This window comes from Microtus oregoni, unplaced genomic scaffold (assembly GCF_018167655.1).
Source record: "Microtus oregoni isolate MIOR12 unplaced genomic scaffold, Mior012 000001F_ref0000356, whole genome shotgun sequence".
NCBI lineage: Eukaryota > Metazoa > Chordata > Mammalia > Rodentia > Cricetidae > Microtus > Microtus oregoni.
This window is the reverse complement of record NW_024543060.1, coordinates 89408211-89427370: the sequence shown is the minus strand read 5'-3', so window position 1 is coordinate 89427370 and position 19160 is coordinate 89408211.

Sequence of the window (19160 nt, the reverse complement as noted above, 5' to 3'; positions counted from 1 at the left end):
AGCTGTGCTACCTGATACTCATAGGGATTCTGGGTTACAGTGCTTAGTCTGGAGTTAGAAGGAAGAAGGAAGGATAAAGATGGCTAGAAAATCAACTAAAGCAAATGTAAGCATATGGAGAAGATGTGGAAATCAATTAAGATGCTAAATAAAATATGTAGTATCTGTAAGTAATTATAGTTTTATCATAAGGACTACCAAGTGAAGTCAGCAACTGAAAGAGGAATATAGGAAGAGATTGTATCTTAGTAATTTGAGTTCGGTATATTCTTTAGGTGGCTGAGTGGCTTCTGCTCAGGAAAGAAGTGCTGGCTGAAGGTGTAAATTTAGAAGTATAAAGTTCATCGTTGAGATACGAAGGTGTTTCCACGTATGTGAACATGGAGGCCAGATGCCAATGCTGAGTATCTTCTTCATTTATTCTCCACGTGCTTTTTGATGTGGTGCTCTCTTCGCAAACCCAGAGCTCACTCATTTAGCTAGACTGGCTGTCCCTTGAGGTCTAGGAACCTCTGTCCCCATTTTCCAAGTGCTGAGATTACAGACCCATTTAGCTGTTTCAGCTGCTCTTTGTGGGTATTGGGGATCAAAACCAGGCCCTCATGCTTGTTCAAGAAGTGTTTTTCCAACCAACCCATCTCCCCAGTCCCAGAAACCATGACTTTTTTCTAGGAGAGCAGAGAACTGTGGAGAATGTTACTCGTGGCTATCAGTAAAGATTGGCATTAAACTGATTTTCCCCCATAGGATCAAGGATAACTGTTAGCTTTACTTGGCCAAAGCCATAATAACAAATGCTGCCCTCAGAGCTGCAGAGATGGAGAAATGTCAAGAGCAGAGATTAAAACCAATGCCAGGACGAGGGGAATGAAGCCAGGAAAATATTGAGGGTGAGTTGGTCATTTGTTAGACATCTCTCATACATTAACCATGGGCTTGTGAATGGACTGAATTGTAAATCAGTTTACGTGGAGTTAAAACCTTATGCAAACACCATAACCCGAGCCTAACAGGATAAGGCTCAGAGTTCAGGGATATATTTCACTTCCCTTAAAGTCACAATGGAGCAGCGAGAGCGAAGCTGGCTCTCACTAGGTTTGGAAATAAACGTCTTAAGGATTCAAATGAGGGAAAGGGAGGTGACGACTGTAAGAGGTGAAGGGCTTTGTGGGTCTGCTGGGACTTGCCATCATGGGTAATTTGCTGTGCACGCGAGGAGGAAGTGGATAAACAGGATAATAACAGCATTATTTTATAAATAATAAAAGTACTAGTCATTCTTCTCATTTCTGTGGTGAAAGGCCCGACAGCTTGAGAGAAGATGGGTTTCTTTCGGCTCCAGTCCATCATCTTGAGGGTGGCATGCTAGGAGGAGCGTGAGGCGGCTGACATCATTGTATCTGCAGCCAGGAAGCAGAGCAAGGTGTATGCTAGATCCACTTACGTGGTTCAGGATCCTAAGACCATGGAAGGTGTTGCCCGCATTTAGGGTTGCCCGATAACCACAGGACGCAGTCAACACTGGGCTGTTAACACTGGTCACCGATAACCACAGGACGCAGTCAACACTGGGCTGTTAACACTGGTCACCGATAACCACAGGACGCAGTCAACACTGGGCTGTTAACACTGGTCACTGATAACCCCAGGATGCAGTCAACACTGGGCTGTTAACACTGGTCACCGATAACCACAGGACGCAGTCAACACTGGGCTGTTAACACTGGTCACCGATAACCACAGGACACAGTCAACACTGGGCTGTTAACACTGGTCACCGATAACCACAGGACGCAGTCAACACTGGGCTGTTAACACTGGTCACCGATAACCACAGGACACAGTCAAAACTGGGCTGTTTTGAAATCTCCTCTGTCAATACCATTAATCCAAAACTCTTCCATTTAGCCTCAGGCAGTCTTTTTGGATGAGGGCAAAAGGCAGTCACATTCTTTGTCAAAATATCACAAGAATGATCTCTAGACCACATACTAATATTCTTCTCTGAAACCTCATGGCCGAACCCCCACGATTGAAATCAGCACCACTGTCTTCTATGCCCCTAGTAGGACGGCTCATTAAGTCTCACTTAAAATGTCTAATGAGTTTTGTAGTCCAAAGTCCCAAAATGTCCCATATTCCTCCAAAAACGAAAGCAAAAAAACATGGTCCAACCTATCACAACAAACCCCATTCCTGTTACCAACTTCTGTCTCAGTTAGGTTTCTATTGCTGTGAAGAGACACTGTGACATCAACTGTTACAAAGGAAAACATTCCCCTGGGGCTGGTTTACATTTCAGAGGTTTAGTCCATTATTGTCACAGCAGGAAGCATGGTGACATGCAGACAGACATGCAGACAGATGTGGTTCTGGAAAGAGGCTGTGAGTTCTACATCCAGATCCTCAGGCAGCAGGAAGGGAGACTGAGACTCTGGTACTAGCCAGAACCTCAAAGCACAGCCTCTGTGACACACTTCTTTTAACAAGGCCACACTTATTGCAACCAGGCACACCTCCTAATGGTGCCATTCTATATGGGCCTATGGGGACCATTTTCCTTCGTACCAGCATACTCAGCAAGAATAAATAAAGGAAGTGTAAGGATTCCTCAATGCCACTTTTTCCTGAACACGAGTGTGTTTCAAGTCTGCAGTGGTCAGAGCTGCCCACAGCGCTCATAAGGATAGAACCTAGCGTGGGAGCATGTCCTCCCTGGAATTTACCTTGTTCGCCCCACATGGGGTTAGTCTATCCTCGTCTGCATTTCTCCCAGTTAGTATAAGTCTAAAACTAAGGTAATGAGGCTACAGATTATTTACTCAGAAAATTGAGACTCTTCCAGGGTGAAATCTTCTTGTACATACTAAGTGATGCTTGTTTCTTGAAGGGCCAAAGGTTGCATTCTCCTTACCCAAAGGGAATTCGTGGGGCTCTTTCACTTTGCCCTAAAGGGAAGAATCTGGAATGGGAACATATATAAGAGAACTGAGAGCTGCTGAGATCTAAGCCTATGCCAAAAAGTTTATGTGTGTTGCCTTTGGGATAACCTAAAGTAGACCAATTCCAAAGCCTCAATTTTATTTATTTCTATTCTAACCCCATATTGGAATACCAAAATATTCTTGGTTGTTTTATACTTTTTTTGGGCTCTTTCAGGTCTTTGTTCTTTGCTCATTTGCAGTGCCCTCCACCCAGCTCCCAAATAAATCACACGTTGAGTTTTATTCTTTCTTATAAACATCTGGCCTTAGCTTGGCTTGTTTCTAGCCAGCTTTTCTTAAATTATCCCATCTACTTATTGTCTCTGGGCCTTTTCTTTTTCTTATTCCTATAGATCTTGCTTTCACTTTTCCTCCATGGTTGGCTGTGTGACTGGATGGCTGACCTCTAGTGTGGTCCTCTCCTCGTTGTTGCTCTTCCATCCTTTTTCTCTTTCTGTTTATTCTCTCTGCCTGCCAGCCCCACCTATTCTTTCTCCTGCCTTACTATTGGCTGTTCAGCTCTTTATTAGACCAATCAGGTCTTTTACACAGGCGAAGTGTTGGGGTTTCACAGAGTTAAAACAAATGCAACATGAAAAAAATGTAACACATCTTTGCACCATGAAACAAATATTCCAAAACATAAATAAATGTAACACATCTTAAAATAGTATTCTACAACTTTCCCCCCTTTTTGTCTAAATAAAAATAAAAGGTTTTAGCATCAACATAGTAATACTATACACAGCTAAAGCAGTTATCAAGTAAGAATAACATTCACAATATTCAACACATTTGTATTTAGTAAATTCAGAGAAAACACTACATTATCTATCTTATCTGAGTGAGTAAAAAGTTTTGTACCTAACTTATTTTCTATCATAACTAAGAAAAATTGAATCTCTAATTATTTAGTCTTTAATATCAAAGATCCCAGAAGAAATTAATATTACCTGACAACAGAGACATCTGCCTGGACAGTCACCTAAAGTTTCTTTGCAGTGTTGGGGCATCCTTATTCAGCCTACAGTTCCAGAAATATTTGGCAGACTTTTCAGTGAAGCAGGAAATTTGAAGGATTTCCCTACCTTATATTGGCAAATTTCATCGGTCCCTTTCCTCTGTGTCCTGCAGAATGTCTAGCAGACTCTTCTATGAAGTAGGAATCTCTAAAGACTGTTGTGCCTTGGAAAAGTTCAGCAGTCATTTTCCTGTGGGTCCTGCATGTCCAGTCTGTACAGTATATAGTCAAAGAGTCAAGGCAAATGCAGTTTCTTGCACAAATGGCTAACCTTGCCACAGTGAGAGCAGACTCCTGTGGAGTTTCTTTGATGCCCAGCAACACAGGGCCTAGCACAGTACCTCAAACATAGACCACTCTCCACGTTGTTGAATCATGTATATGTACATGTTGTATTTCCACATGATCTACCTCGCCTTTGTGTATAGCCAAAGTTTTGCCACTGAAGACGATAGATTTAAGTGGAAGACGACGAAAAATTTGTGATCGAGGAAGACCCTCCAGAAATCATCTCTCCACAGGTGTAGATTTGAATATTCATGAACTGAAATATCTTTGTAAGACCATTGGGTCTGGTCTTAGTCTAAGACTAAGGTACATTAAAGAAGTAAAGAATCTGGGCACGATGGCAGAAATTTGCAATTCCATCACTTAGGAGAATGAGACGGATGAGTTGGGAGTTCAAGGCTAGTTTGGGTTACACTGGAGAGCTTGTCTCAAAAACATCAAACTAACCAACTCGCCAACTAATGAACTGAAACTGCAGACAGCACAACCCAACAAAGCAACGGCAGAAAGCAAACCGACAAGTGAATAATAAAAAAACAACAACAACAACAGAAAAACCACAAAAGAAGACAGGAGAGAGCTGCCATGTCATTCCTAACCTGATGCAGCATGAAAGGAAGCACCAGCCACCTGGAGGAGGTAGAAGAATTAAGTCCAGGCCTTAGACTTGAAACCCAGCACCAGTCTCACGTCAGTGAAGCCAAGTGTCAAGTCAACTTCCATGACCCCTTCCTTTCCTCTGTCTCTTCCATGACGTTCTTTGAGCCTAGGTGTGGCTATTACCCACAGCCTGGACAACTGAAATGTGTTGACCAAGTAGCCCAACAACTGCCCCTGATGTCCCTTGATGCAGCAAGGTAGGAGTGTGGCCTACTTTCTCAGGAACAAGGTACAGAAGAAAACAGGGAACTTTGCCTTGGAGCTCAGAGCTAGGATTGCTATGGTGAAACTCCAAAGCCAGAAAGAAAATGAAGGCATTTTTACTCAGCTAGAAACTCTCAGCAAGAACCTCTAGTCAAGTCCTCACAGCAGACGGAGACCAGCATCCCAGAGGGATAGGATCAAGTTTACTTTTCTTTCTTTCTTTTTTAATACTTTTCTTTTTTATTTTATTTGTATGTTTTGCCTGCATTTATGTCTGGGTACCATGTTTATGCAGTGCCCATAGAGGCCAGAAGAGGGCATCAGATATCATGGGACTGGAGTTACAGATGGTTTTGAGCCTCCATGTGGGTGCTGGGAACTGGCCTGATTCCTTGGAAACCTTTGAATCATCTCTCCCACGTCTAGGCTCAAGTTCTCTGTTGCATAATTGTTGGTCTTGGAGATGAACTTTGGGTCTCACTTTCTTCCGCACCCACAGCCTCCAGATTACACACATCTCTCCCAGTCACTGTGACACTCTCTGGGCAGCTCACGTCTAGGCAGCCACATCTGTGAGACATTATGAGTACAGTTTCTCACCCTACTGAGAGATACAGTCTCACAGCAAACTCCCTGATCCTCCGCCTCGTATAGACTTTCCTCTGTCTCTTCCATGATGTTCTTTGAGCCTAGGTGTGGGAGTTGTTTTATAGATGTCTCCATTGGAACGTCCACAACTCCGCATTTTGATAGGTTATGAAGTTCTGTAATAGCCCCTTTCTGTTTCAAAGAGAAGTCTCCTTTAGATGGGGTGAGGACTATACTTGTCTGTGGGCCTAAGAACAGATATTTAGGAAGTAGTTACGCTTTATGCCAGTTTAGTAAAGTAGTTGTTGTAGGTTCTTCTCCAAGATGAATGACTTCGCTAGTCCTGAGACCTTCATCCAGGGACAGTTTGACCTAAAGGAAAAAAAAAAGTAAGCCTTAGTCTGATGCTGTTTAACAGCAAATCACTTATTCTTCCTGACACACTAGAACTACATTTTCAAAAGTTGAATGAATCCTAGTACGCCAACATCATGGCTCTATCATATGGCAATAATACTAACGATGACACGATAAAGTGCCCATAATGCACCAGCACTTTGTAGAGTGGCAGCTGCTGTGTACTTTAGCAAATCTGAATGAATGGCTATGGGGTGGACGGGCACAAGAATGTGTCAGGGAGACGATGGAAAAGGGGTGGCGTGAGAGTCAACGAAACACCAAATCTAATTCTGTGCATGCTAATTAGAATTAATTAAATTCTAAGTAAGAATTATCATAAAAGAATGAGTATAAAACACAATATCGTATCAGAAGTAACGGAATTATCCTTAAGGATTGGAAATTTCCACGGAGAGAGCTACTTCGCTGAGGAGGAAATTCATTCGATTAGCTCCGGAGAAGCATTTTTCTTCTGCAGTGCTTCTAAACCAAACCAAAGGGTTTATAAGGTCAATGAGTTACAAAACCTAGCTGGGACTCACGGCCAACAAAGTAAAAGGTTCAGTGGTTGATGTCAGTCCTTACTGTGACCCTAGCAGTTGATACTACACACAGTCCTCTGGCTCCTTACTTCCTGCTCTGAATCTCACTACTGGGAAGCTACAGTCTTCCAAATCCCGGTGTTGCTGACAATGATTTGGAAAATGCATGAATGTTATGTGTATGCCAATTTTTAAAAGCTTACAAAAACTCCTGGCAAATGCTCCGATTGTCTCTGGAGACACCGCATGCCTCATCAGGAAACCCGCCTCCAGGTGACTTTAGCCTTCTTGGTGTCCACCTTTACCCCGACAAGCGACAAAACAGTCAGATCACAGCTGTCTTTCGCGGAGGGTTAGTCTCGGCGAAGGTGCGCACGCAGTACCCACCCAGGCCTAGAGGTGCCCACGCAGGTCTCTGCCCAAGCTTAGAGACGCCAAAACTGGCAACGACAGAACAGGACAGAGTTGCGTTTGAACCTCAGCAAACAAATAGGTTTTGGTGGAGATATGCCCTATGTTTACACAAAATTCACTTTCAACCATTACCCGCAGTTTGTCTGGCAACCCCGCCCAGGTGCTAAAAATTACGCTAAAAGTTCCTTCTTTCTGAAACCGCTTTGTCTAAAGGCCATATCATAAGACTAACATGGTCTCTCAAGGCAACAGCCACGAGGAGGGCAGGCTTCATTACACACATAGATTATGCATTTTTTTAAAAAAAAATTTATTGCCTCATCATCAGCTTTTGTAACAGTAGAGCAAAGAAAAGGGCACACACAAACAAGCGTGAAAACCACATGACTTCCATTAGGTCTCATTATTTACTACACCTATGCCTTTTTACTTTTTAAATTACTGGCTGTATTTTATTTTTCTTAGCTTTTTGAGATTATAAGTACTTCATTTCCTTCTTCCCTTTCCTACCTTCAAACTCTCACTTGCTCTCTTTCAAATTCATGGCTTCTTTTTTTCATTAATTATTGTTTTACATACACACACACACACACACACACACACACACTCCTAAATACATGATTACCACCTGCTCAGTCTATATGATGTCACTCGTATATATGTTTTCAGGGCTGACCATTTGGTATTGGATAGCCAATTGGTGTACTGTTTCCCTGGGGAAGACTATTTCTCAGACTCTTGGCATTCGACCCTTGCCTGTTCAGTCAGCAAATAGACATTTCCTGGTAGCCTTTGTAAAACCAACTTGTTCTTATTTAACATGGGCCAGATCAGCTAGTCTTCTTAAACGTCACAACAACTTAAAGGAACAACGATTTAAAAAAAATAGAAAAATGTATTAACACATCAACAACAAAAAGGGAAATCCCCTCATTGGAGTCTGGCTCCTGCTTTATTTCCTCCAGTTTCACGCTGGCAAGGCATAAGAGTCTCTGAGGGAGAGTCTGAGTTTCCTTGTGGCCTTGCTGTAGTAAAAACCCAAGCAGTAAAAGGCTATTGCCTCCCGAGTGTCTCCTAGAACATTTTCATAACATGTGGGTACGATACACATTCTTATCTAGACAGCGTTTTAAAGCGAGTTAGGAATGTAACTTGAATGGCACTTCCTAAATCCAATGACAGTAAGAATTCTGTCTTAGGCGAGTCTTACTATTCTTTCTTTGCCCACACATTCAACTCTTTCCCACTACAAGTGGACGTTTAAAAAGCGCCTGACCTATTTCCAGGCCTCCCCGAGTCCATTTTCCTAGAGAGTTACACAGGTCCTACGTTTCAAGGGTGCAGGAGCCCTTTTCCGACCCGAGAAGGAGTAGATTGGCTTCCTTGTTTCCTCCGCGTCTTTCAAAGAGCTTGTGACGACCTGTGATGACGAGTCCCAGGGATACAACGGCCACCTGGCGCTCTCAGGGTACTAAACAGCATGGTTAGCATAGTGGGGCCGTGCAGACTTCCCGAACGCTTCAGTTAAACTTTACATTTGCTGGAAAAAGAGAAAGCTTAAGGCATACAGACGTTGGGGTTGGTTTACCTGTACCCTCTGCTCAGGTAACAAAATCCCCCCCAAAAGCTGAAATCCGAAAAGCAGACAGGGCGCATCTAGGGGTGTCCCTCCTGTGTGTGTGTGCTGGTCAGGGTTTCTCAAGCTGTCCTTTCTCTCCAAAGGTTTAGTAACCATCAGAGTTCCAACCTCCACCTGGTCTGGAGGGCCAGGAGAGGAAAGGAGCCTGGCTGTTTCCCGTGCGCCTTCAGAAGCTCTCCTTCCGAGAGCTCCTTCTCTGTCTTTGGCCCTTCCCACACTCTGCATCAGCTAGTTGCAGAATTAATTGGCAAGGTGAGTAGGGCCTGGAGTAGCCCTTTGCCAGACCCGCCTGAGATAGCTGCTCAAGAGTCATGGACAGCCTGCCTACCCTGATACGGTCCTGCTAGGACAACACCTTGCGTCATTTCTTAATCTCAAAAGCAAGGGCAGTCTGTCTTTATGAAACCTGAAATGCAGAAATTGAGTTACAAACTGAGTTAGAAAAAATAGGCGCCTGCTTTGAGATAGGGGTCTTTGCCAAAGGAGTGAGCACATGACCATTTAGATGACCAGGCCATCTGTTTTCATTCATTTATTTACTAACTTATTTAGTGTGAGTGTGCCCCTATGTGTCGTGGCTCCAGTATGTGAGGTCAGATGACACCTTTCCAAAGTCGGTTTTCTCCTTCCTTCACACGGGTCACAGCAACCGAGCTTAGGGGTTTCAGGCTTGTCACCAGTGCCTCTCCCCATCTTGCTGGTCCTCACGCGGCATCCTTTACAGACGTGCATTATAAAGAAAAAGAAGTTCTAAAGCACAGCATACATGCTAACCAAACAACACCAAGAAAAAGACCAGCTTCTTATAAATGGCTTCCTGCTACTACAGATTTTTCAAAACGTTAAGTCCTGCTTCTACCACTGGGATGGAAGATTGAACTCGGAGTGTGGGAGAGGGCTCAACCGCTCAAAGTGTTAGCTCTGCTTGCAGAGGATCCACACCCACATTAGATGGCTTATAACAGCTTCTAGGGGATGTGGCACTGTCTTCTGGCCTCTCCGACGCCTGCATGCATGTGGTACACACACACACACACACACACACACACACACACACACACGACTAAAACGTTTAAAAAGAAGCTGAAGCATTTGCTGATTTTGTGGAACAAGCTGCTGCACTCTGTGATCTCAGTTGGCGCAGGATGGTTATACCTGCCTCTCCCTGAAAGACTGTTGGGAAACGATTGGCGGTAGGCACAAAGGTGTGGTACCTCTGTCACCAAATCGGGGCTTGTAGTGTCGCAAGTTGAAGGGAAGACATTGTTTCGTGTGGCTAGAGATTTTGAGATTTTGAAACTGAGAGACCGATGCTATGTGACATGAAAAATGACTTACACGGTGAGACGCTCCGAGTCCCTCCCTCCCCAACTTCTTCATCTGACCATAGAGACAAGGCACAGCAATTAGAAGTGGCTCTGCGGAAGGCACACAGGGCTCTTAGGTCGGTCCTTCTGACTATAAATTCTTCATCCAGATGATCACCAAAAGCAGGCGTCCCCTTCCTGAGGTTGTTTCTGGGGGAAATGAGTGTCAGATAATAAAGAAATCAAAGAGAAGTCGGCACCCCACCCAAACCAGAAAAGCAGGAGCCCCAACACCCTGGGGTGTGTCTCTTCCTGTCAGTCAGGGGCAGGGCTTCTGGACAGGTCCCTCAGTCCTGAGAGAATGGGATCCTGAGAACAGGTCTCACCAGCACCACGAGGATGCTGAGCTGCCTTCTTAACTGCAAGAGAAACTGTACTGTAAAGATAAGAACCATCCTAAAGATGGCCAGGCATGAAAACAGTCCTGCCGATTGAGATGATGCTATGTCTAGCCATCACTGAGGAATAGAAAAGGCTTGGCATGGCTGACTCCAGCAGAGGAGGACCAGAACTATGGAGCTGGGAAGCCTCATGCCTGCCATTTACCAAAGAGGGAAAACTGAAACCCCCAGATGCACAGACCTACCTAAATGTCATACAACAGCTGGTACCAAATTCCAAGTTGTGGGCATCAATGAACATTTATTTTTGATTTTAGTTAGACAACAGCAACAATTTTTCAATTCTAAAAGCTGATTTTTCAGCAAAAAACAACAAGCAACCCTCTAAAACAATCAGAATGAGTAAGTATAACTCATAATTAATAATTCTTGTATTTGTATCATTCCTTCCAATATTTATTTTTAAAACCAATCTTTGTTGGTTTCTCCAAAACAGAACAATGTTTTCTGATTGGCAAATGGAGAGAATTTTTAATGGTTTTCAAATATTTATTTATTTATTTATTTTTGATTTTCGAGACAGGGTTTCTCTGTAGCTTTGGAGCCTGTCGTGGAACTAGCTCTTGTAGACCAGGCTGGCCTCGAACTCACAGAGATCCACCTGTCTCTGCCTCCCGAGTGCTGGGATTAAAGGCATGCGCCACCACTGCCCGGCCAAATAGTTATTTATTGAGTGCCTACTGGAAGTAAATATTGTGTTTTTTTTTTCATGTATGCTATGCAGGGCCCCTATCTCTGAGCTGCACTTCCAGTGTTTTGAATACTATTCTAGATAACACAATGTCACTCTCCTTACAGAACTGGCCTTCTGCTGGAGTAGAGTTAAGAAACAAGCAAGGAATTATATTCTCTGGCATATAAAAGCTCTTGTAGAAGAATTCTTATAGGTTGAAATGAACTTACAATACATTTCAATGGAAATAATGTTTTCACCTCAAGCCTCCAAATTGATACCCGTTTATGCTAACATGTTAAGCCAGGCAATTATTTCATAGGCAGCCACCATAGGACTTACAAATACGCTCACAAAGCAGTCACATGATACTCAGTGTATGTTTAATTAGATATTTAATGCAAAAAAGAAATGAACAATAAGGCCATGTGATAATTGCTTCCTTGAGAACCACAGAGGAGCTGATCAATGAAGGTGACACACACCACATTCAGGATGATAAGAGGATGTGTCATAGCTTATGTTGAATTTGCTCAATCGCTGCCTAGGCTCAGGGACTCTAAATCAGTCTTCTCAAATGTGAAGAACGCCCATATGCTTGAGTCAGGTGCTAAATAATTTTACCTACTTGTGTCGTAGCTCTTATTTGGAGCAGAAGTGAATAGTGGGAAGGCAGGGTGTGGTAAGTGGAAGAGAAAATAATCAGGAAAAAAGAGAGTAGGGAATGATGGGAGTGGGGACAGAGAGGGGCAGGGCACATCTTACGCACCATCATCAGGGAAATGGAAACGGAATCATCAGAAGGAACATCTCTTGGAAGTGTAAACGTTCATCGGAGGATCCCAGAAAACAGTGAGTCTGATTCTCTGGGCCGCAGCCTACTCCTGCCTCCTGGGTGCTGGGATTAAAGGTGTGCACCACCATCACCTGCCTGGCTGAGTATGCCACCTTCATTCATTGTCCAATCATGGTCTGTTGAGATTTCCAACGTCTGCACTTAGAAATCTTTGAACATCTTCTCAGGGCCAAGAGGCATGCTGAAGTAGCATGAGCGTGGCAAGGTGTTTCCTCACTCAACACGTAACGCTGGTGTCTGGGGTTTGCCAAGATTAGCAAGCAGTGGTCTTCCCCATGCAGCTTAGCAGCTCTTACAAGAGAAGATAAGAAGGCAGAGATGATTCATAAGAGGATATCCCAGGCACAGTCAGGAAGACAATGAGGCTGCAGGTGTGTAGGTGGGGAAAATACCCTCCTACAGAGACAACTCATCCCCTCCTTCACCCGGACAGCTGCAACCTGACATCTGACATCATTTATATTGTTAGAGGTCTGAGGACATGTGGCGTGAACTGTACACATTGAATTCTCTCTGCAAGAGACTGAGAACTCGAATTCAAAGATGCCCGTTATCCTTCTGAGAACTGGTTTTGGCATTTTGCACACGAGCTATGAGGGTGTGGAGAAAAGAGTGTTGGTGGGACAAGAAGGAACAAAGCAAGCATGAAGAATGGCTTTGGAGTTTGTCTGAGCTAGCCTCATCAGATCCATGAGACACTCCTGTTCTAACAGTCTTAAGGAAAGCAGCTGAAAGCCAGGCATGACGGTCCAAGCTGAAATCCCAACGCTCATGAGGCTGAGACAGGAGGATTGTGAATTTGAAGCCAGTCTGAGCTGCCTGGCAAACCCCTGTTTCAGAAAAAAAAAAGTTAAAAAAAGAGAGGAAAAATCTTTAACTATAACTTTTTTTCTTGCCAAAAGCTGTTTTGTTTGTTTGTTTGTTTCTGTCACTAGCAACTGTACCCAGTGCTATTTGGTGAAATGGGTAAGAAAAACATACTGGTAAAGAAAAGAAAACTTTAATTCTGAAATACAGCTTCAAAATAAAAGGTACTTTCTGATGTGGTTTTCCTAATTTTTACCTTCAAAATTCCTATGGAAACACTGAAAAACCAGGATGAAACTGTTGGACCCTGGAGTCTAATCACCGAGGAGGAGTCACCCCAAGAGACTACCCTCACACCACAGCTGATGTAAAAGCATGAGGACTTTACTAATTCTGTCGTGACCGGGTCTTTCAGCATTTGAGAAACCAGAAAGACCCCAAATAGCTGGTACAGGCTACTTTTAAAGTAAAAAGCCACAGAAGTAAGGGGGGCAAAATCTGAGGGTTGTTTTCCAACTATTAGGATTGGCTGATTTAAATAGTAGCTATTAGCAATGATTGGTCTGAGCCACGGAGAGTGGTTGCTAGATCAGGCAGGGTAAGGGGAAACATCTGTGAGTCATCCTAACCGTATCTGAGGAACTAAATCAATATCCCCTGATCAAGGCCAAGGAACTGAGTCAATAATCTAAGGGTTATCTTGCCCCAATTTCAATAACTGAGTTCTATCTGGAGAACATTCACAAGGACACAGGGAGATGGAAAACCCCCAACATTCCAGTACACGCATATGTAGTTGTTAGGTCCTTGGTTCCCAGAGGAGGGGGGAGCACTAATGCTGAGGGGCCTCAGCTTAAAGTTCTACAAAACCAGCCTATTTCAGAGGCCTTTCTATGAATTCCTTTCTATGAATTCCATCCATTTATTAAGAAAGTTTAAGAAAGTCTGCTTACCTTATGCCAGGTTGTTCTAGACCCAGGAAGCAGAGTGGTGGACAAACAGATAGAAGTCCCTGACTTCAGGACTTTCTATGGCAGTGAAAGACAGCAGATCACACGCAAGACAAAGAAACTCAACCCCAGGATGCACATAAGGAAGCAAGATAAGCAAGCAGAGGTGATGATGGAGCTCCCAGGAAAGGCTTCCTGGAAGAGCCGGTGTTTCAACAGACTCATGTGCAAAGTGGGGGTGTGGGTTCCAGAGAGGGAAACCAGTGCAAGCACCCCGGGACAGGCAAGCTTGGATATCCCAAGTCCGGCGAGGAAGACAGTGAGGCTTTCCTGTAAATAGGAAAGCAAGCGGAAGATGTCTTGTCAGAGGCCAGGTCATGCTGAATATCTAGAGGCCACCATTTGGTGTTGCTGTTTGGAATGGGTTTCCTTATAACCTGGATTGGCTTAGAACTCAGTCTATAGCCCTCTGGTCTCCATCTTAGGATCCTCTTACCTTAGCCTTCTGATTGCTGAGAATACAGTCTTGTACCATCACATTGAGCTGGGATCATATTTAACTGAACTAACACACTCACACACACATGCTTTCTTGTTCACACTGAGATGGAAGGAAATACCTCATAAAAAGAAATCCTTGTCTAAGTTGGGGTTAGAATCGTTGCATGAACCTTCTGCCGAGTATTGGATGACCTGCATTCTGTTGTCTGTATGGTGTTCACCGGTACGCTTATATGTACAACCCGAGGCTGTGTCCTGGCTAATTTTGTTTGTCAAGTTGACACAAGCTAGGGTTATTTGGAATAGACGCCTCAGGTAAGAAAATTTCTCCATCCAGATTGACTGTAGGCATGTATGTTGGGTACAGGTCACTTTGGGTGTCCCAATTCCTGGGCAGGTGGTCCTAAGTTGTATAAGAAAGCAGGCTGAATAAGTCATGGAGAGCAAGCCAGTAAGCAGCACCCGTCCATGGCCTCTGCACCAGCTCCCATCTCCTGCCTGTGTGAGCCCCTGTCCTGATTGCCTTTGCTGATGAACAGTGGTATGGAAGTGTAAGCCAAATCAACCCTTTCCTTCCCCAACTTGCTTTAGCTATGGTGTTTCAGCACAGCAGCAGGAACCCCAACTAAAATACAGTCCAATGTGGGGAGGAGCGACTAAAGGCTCAAAGAAATGAGACTAGCTTCAAAGTTTCAGACAAAATGAATAATGGTGAAAGCTATTACTGCAGGGATTAAATAGAAAAGAAATTTACAAAAATTAGTGTTCTAAAGCTAAAAAAGACATTAGAATGGCTTTGATAATTTTTTTATTTATATTAAAATGTAGAAGCAGGGGTAGTGGAGCAGATCATACCATTTAGACACTGAAGCTAATGCCATAAAAGACGAACTCAGAACCCACAGGGTAAAGTGGGGAAAAGAGATTCAGTTTAAAACTATACATTACTGGGCAAAGTTATTGAAGGTTGTAGATTTCTGAGAAAAGGTCTGGAATAACTGGAACAACAATGTTTCTTTTTTAAAAATTTATTTTTGTATTCAACGTGTGTGTGCATGAGTACATGCATGTTTCTGTGTGTGTGTGTGTGTGCGTGTGTGTGTGTGTGTGTGTGAGAGAGAGAGAGAGAGAGAGAAAGAGAGAGAGAGAGAGAGAAAGAGAGAGAGAGAGAGAGAGAGAGAGAGAGTCAGAAGAGGGCTTTGGATCCTCTGGAGTTGGAGTTGTAAGTGGTTGAGTGATGTGGGATTCCCCTCTGTATGCTATGAATATGTTTTTTTTCTTTTTTTTATATTTTATTTTTTTATTGAGAAAATGAAAAAAAAGTTTCCCCCTCCTCCCAGCCTCCCATTTCCCTCCCCCTCCTCCCACCCTTCTCCCCCTTCCCCTACTCCTATCCCCCTCCCTCTCCAGTCCAAAGAACAGTCAGGGTTAACTGCCCTGTGGGAAGTCCAAGGTCCTCCCCCCTCCGTCTATGTCTAGGAAGTATGAATATGTTTTATTACCATTGGTTATTAAAGAAGCTGTTTCAGCCAGTGATTTAATGAAGTCAGGCAGAAATCTGAACAGAGATATAGAGAGAAAGTAGGCGGAGTCAAAGAGACACCATATAGCTGCCGAAGGAGACAGACACCAGATCCTTACCAGTAAGTCACAGCCTTGTGCTGATACATAGATTAATAGAAATGGGTTAATTAGAGATGTAAGAGCTAGCTAGAAGTATGCCTGAATCATTGGCCCAATAGTGCTGTAATTAATATAGTTTCTGCGTGGTTTGTTCGGGTCTGAGCAGCCTGGAAACAAATGAACAGTCTCTGTCTACAGTTGTGAGCCACCTGCCATGGTTACTGGGAACCAAACTCTGGTTTTCTGCAGGAAGAGCAAGTGTTCTTCGCTGCGAAGTTCTCTCTCCAGCCTCTGACATTTACACCTAAAAAAAGCCACTATTGTTTACACTGAAGGGATCACTTTGGTAGTAGCAGAGAATGTGCCACTCTGGAGGCTGCTGGAAGGTTGGGAATACAAGCATTGACCCTCCAGTCAGAAGACCAGCCGTTTATGAGGAAACGAAGATCAGGTTGACCCTAGCTCTCCATTAAGAAATGTCAGAAGAAGATGGACGATTCTTGCGAATTTCTGAAGAGAGAGATGGTGTGAAGAGAACAAACAATGACCCCTGCGTCCAAAGGCCAGAAACAGACGGCTCACACACTCTTCTTGAAGGCATTGTTTGAAGCCTTGTGTCGGGACACCCGAGATGTGTGGACGGGCAGAGTGCAGCTTACACACAGCCCACAGCGCCGTGTAAATGTCATAAGCCAGGGGAGGTAACGAGGGAAAATGCATATATTTAAAGGTAGACCTGCTAAACTATAGCTTTTACCACTCCATTCTCACTAAACTGGGAAGCAAGAAAACATTTACCCGGGGTCAGCACTTAGCCATGGCAAGGGCTTTATTCGTGTGTCATTTCACTTCACCCTCTACAGTCGTGAGATAAGAATCATTATCTCTCAGAGGCCGGGAATACGGGTCAGCAAGTAAAGGCTCTTGCTACCAGGCTTAATGGTCAGAGTTCAATTCCTGGAGCCCACGCGGTGGAAGAGGAGAACCAAACAGGTTGTCCTCTGACCTCCACATGTATGCTGTGGCATGTGCAGGACCATACACACACACATGCACACACACATGCACAAACACACGTACACACACATGCATGCCCATGCACACACACATGCACAAACACACGCACACACATGCATGCCCATGCACACACACATGCATGCACACGCACACACACACACGCACAAACACAGTACACACACATGCATGCCCATGCACACACATGCATGCATGTGCACACACACATACACAAACACATGCACACACACACTCACACTAAGGAGATAAAAATAAAAATATTGCTAATTATTTTGAATAAAGGAAACTAAGACCTAGAAGTAGGGTCTTGCCCGAGGAATGGCTAAGAAGTAATGGGATGAGAAATTCCTGAGTTTACCAATGTGGTCTGTCTCCACACGGCTACAGCCATACATGGCTCACAGGCAGCCGGAAGTCCTGTACTTAACTCTAGCTGTCAAAGAGAGGCGTTTCACTTAAACACCTTGTCTCATATTTCGCATTTTCAGAAACGGATTCATTTTCTAGGAGGATTTCTGCCCTGCTGCATCCACGGTGTGAGATACACACATGACAGTTAGAGGTGCATTCCACATGGCTGGGACACCATTCCCACATCTCCTTTACATGACCAGTTGCTTGGCTTTAGCTTGTGTTTCCTCTGCAAATGATATCTACATGACCCGCTGATTAAAAGCAATCTGGTAATGCTCTCTTCATGGTGGGCTGGGCTGAAGGTGTTTGCTGATTGCTTCCTACACATCAACTGGAAAGCCATAAAGATGTCTGAAAATGAGCCAGGACAGTCTGGAACTGTGAGAAGGCTGGAGGGGATATTATAGAAGGAAGCCCAGAGAATCTTACTATTTCATAAATGTGTCACGTGTTGGCGGTAATATTTCAAGGTAAGATACTTAGAACATGTCTTGAGAGGTGTTAGAAATGATCTTTACAGAGTCTAGAGAGATGAGTCATTGGTTAAGAGCACTGGCTGCTCTTCCAGAGGACCTGGAACGGATTCTCAGCACCCATCAGGTGGCTCAATATTGTAAATCCAGGGAATCTGTCGCCCCCTTCTGGCCTCCACTGGCACTGCATGCACATGATTCAAAGCCACACAAGATGGCAAGACACCCATACACATAAAATAAAAATGAATAAGTCTTAAAAAAAGCATTAAAGATATTTTAAGTGGATCCATTTAAGTGTAACATTTGTGTCTACCTTTACCATATGAGTTGGGTTAGGAGTCTTCATCTCCACCATTCCCCCGGATAAGTGACTCACCACCTCTCCTACCCTTTCCTCTTCTCCTTTCTATCTCTTCCTCCCCCTTCACCACCACTTTCCCCCTTTCTCTCTCAGCAGGGTCTCAAGTAGTTCTTGCTGAACGTCTGAGGATGACCTTGAATTTCTGGTCTTCCTACTTCTACCTCCCGAGTGCTAGAACTACAGCCGTGTGCCTCCAAGACTGTGGACTTCACCTCCCCGAAGCAGTTTCCCTTCTTAGAAAAACGGAGACAATTCCTATCAGAAGAATAATTGTAAGAATCACACTCACTACTGCAGAAGGCACCAGTCATCTGTTGTTGTTGTTGTTGTTGTTTGTTTTTTAAAATCCTAAGTCCCGCTAGACCGAGGATAACAGCTGTCACTACGGCAGGCTATCGCAGGGATCAGACAGACCATAAGGGATCAGAAATGGTTGTCGAAGATCTCCTGAGTAAACTGGGAGCATGGGGACCTTGGGAGAGGGTTGAAGGGGAGGAGAGAGGCAGGGAAGGGAGCAGAGAAAAATGTAGAGCTCAATAAAAATGAATTGAGAAAGAAAGAAGGAAGGAAGGAAGGAAAGAAGGAAGGAAGAAAGAAAGAAAGAAAGAAAGAAAGAAAGGGTTGTCCAGTGAAAACGCAAGCTCCCCACAGTACAGCCTTCTTCGGCTCCTTTATAATTGCTCACCTGACTAACCACTGTGATCTCAGTTCCCGGAGTCGTCTCTCCCATCACCTATTAATCTGTCAAGTGGTGATGAGCCTCAAACTCCAGATACACACCTCCAAGCAAGGACCTGAACTGTGAACTAAAGGCGTGACAACAAGTGCCCTTCGATCTACACCCCCTCACACACACACACACACACACACACACACACACACACACACACACACACCACACACCCATCTCCTGCCCGTTTAAATGGTGCGTCGCCACCGCCGCTGCTGTCAGTAAAA